Source organism: Capsicum annuum, chromosome 11 (assembly GCF_002878395.1).
Source record: "Capsicum annuum cultivar UCD-10X-F1 chromosome 11, UCD10Xv1.1, whole genome shotgun sequence".
NCBI lineage: Eukaryota > Viridiplantae > Streptophyta > Magnoliopsida > Solanales > Solanaceae > Capsicum > Capsicum annuum.
Window position 1 is genome coordinate 69987917 of NC_061121.1, and position 2665 is coordinate 69990581.

General features: G+C 35.2%; 1 long non-coding RNA gene across 1 annotated transcript; it reads left to right on the forward strand.

The window, feature by feature from the left end:
• The first annotated feature begins 1192 nt into the window (after positions 1–1192).
• Positions 1193–1705, forward strand: LOC124888765. Its single transcript, XR_007047618.1, has 2 exons — positions 1193–1328; positions 1473–1705. It is a non-coding gene; the product is annotated as an uncharacterized LOC124888765 (long non-coding RNA).
• Positions 1706–2665: the final 960 nt, after the last annotated feature.

A 2665-nucleotide genomic window follows, 5' to 3' on the forward strand; every position in this document is an offset into this window, starting at 1 on the left:
ATTGTAGTTAAGATTTAGTGAAGACACCTCCCAATGGAGGAGGTAACTTGGTAGATCAAGAGCGAGATATGGGCCTAGTATCCTCATCTGTTTGAGACTTCAAGTATTTTCTGACCTTTAACTTTTGGGGATGAAAGTTCCTTTAGTAATGGATATTATAATGACCCTTCAGGTCATTTTTTGTATTTCCACTTATTTTTGTTATTAGAGTATTTTCGTAGATGATATGACTTTCTGGAGCTGACACTTTAGTTACCGGGTACATCATTTTGTTTTTAGAGTCAATTCCCTATTTAGAAGTCTTCATTGGTTCCAAATGGCCACCAGGCAAAACCTTCAGTAAAATAATCTAAGATGCAAATTTTGACTACACCAGCAACTCTGAAATATCGATTTCAATCTAGGTAGACCATTGGTTAGGTACCGATACACTCAAGATCATCTTGATCTATTGATCAAAAAGTTGTAAAATTGAAATTATAGGTGTGGGACCCATTTTTTGTCGAAACAACCTCTTATTAAAGGCTTATTGAGGCAATAATGAGAAATATTGATACTTAATCATTTTGTGGGTGAATTTGACGATTCATTTCCATTGATATTTATGATGTTGATGATGGTTATAATATTTATGACTAGTTCAATTCCGAGTATTGATGATATTTATGACCGGTTTAATTTTGTCTTGATGATATTTATGATCAGTTCAATTCCAAGTCTTGATGATATTTATGACTGGTTCAATTTCAAGTCTTGATGATATTTATGACCGGTTCAATTTTGAATCGTGATGATATTTATGATCGGTTCGATTTCAATTCTTAATTATATTTATTCTCGATTTGATTCTGGATGATGATTAAAATACTTCATGTTGAAATATGGTATTAAAAATAAGGTTGGTTAATATTATGATGGCTAATAATAGAGGATTCCTAGTTGATAAAATGGTGATTAGTTTATGTATGGTGGCTAGTTATTGAATAATGCTAGTGATTAGGAGAAATTAATGAATAACTAGTGGATTGTGGAATATTGTTGGTAAATTGCTAAGTGATAGTATAATGCCAAATGGTGATGAATTGTTAGGTGTCACTAGAATTATGGAGATGGTTAGCGTAAATGATACATGTGTAAATTATTCTATCTTTATGTGTACTCTCCATTAGTTTGGGATATTGTGACGAGTTCTTTACTTTTTGCACCAACTGGCGTATAGAGCCAAACTTGTAATTATGTTTGCTCGTGTTTGATCTCTTTACGTTATGTCATTTCTATTATTTCGATTTACTTATTGATTATGTATAGTGATGATAGAGATGATTCAGGTATGATTCTGTACCTTCACTTAGTTATGATCATTTAGCATTATATCATCTTTATATCATGATTTAGCTTATTCTCCCGATAATGACTACTGAGTACCCATTGTTTTGATACTCATACTACACTTCTATACCTTTTTGGTGCAGATTCGAGTACTAGTGTTCTCCATTGACCGTTGTTTGTACAGAGATGATCTTTCGGAGATAAGGGAAGCTCTTGGAGTTTTGAGTTGCCCATTTTCTTCTATCTTATTGTTATTTAGACTTTTTAATCAGGACAAATGTATTTACTATATTCTAAGTCTTTTGGGTTATATTACTGACATTAGATGCTCTTGTACTGGCTCTACTAGGTCATGGGATTGGTATTCATGTGTTTACTTAGCTATCTATTTAGAAAACTATGGTTGTATATAACTTGTGTTCATTGAATTTGGCCAATGATGGGCATTCCATACCGAATTAACCCATTGTGTTAGCTCTGGGTTATGGTATTGGCTTACCTATTGGCGGGACTTAGTAGGTGACATCATGAATCATTAATCGGGTCATGACAAGCAAGTTTGAGAGACATATTTGACTTATTCCCTATGGGATTGACACCAACCTAGTTAGGTTGCTATAATATGACAACGACCCTATTGTATTTTCTTAGAGGGTATAGTTTGGGCAACATCAGGCACTATCTAGAACAATTTCCTATCTCGCCACAACCAAAACAAGCTCCTTGAATACTCTGAGATACTTCACCTCCTGATTCTAGAATGGCCACCACGGCCTGAAGACCCATATTGAAAACTTCACAAAGTCCAATGAGAACTCTACATGTTGTGGTTACCATGACTAATCTGAGAGCTGCCCATATCAGAAATGCTACCTGTGTAAAATCAATAGGCTGCAACTAAAGCTGACCTTTGTTGGGAAAATCCTCACTCTCGAATGGAATACCAATAGCACTCTACTAATGACATGGTCTCTTAGCACCACCTCTATAACTCTCAACATATACTCTCTTTGTGGCTCCTTCACGTGATCAACAACCTAAGGGAAGGAAGACTCAGTTTCTATCTAATGCACCATTGCCAAATGGAGTTGCCATACTAATCCTAAAATAAATCTATGCACCACGTCATGCTCTGAAGGATATAGCATAGGAATATGCCTTGCCTACTGAAGAAACCCAATCTCATACTCTAAAACTATGAAGGAACCCTGATCAACACTAACAAACCCAACTCAATCCCAAGAAATGCTCGATGAACCAAATGGCATCCCTCATTATGGGGTATCTATAAAAAAAACTGGCATCCCCAATGTAGAATCTCAAAAGGATAAAATGG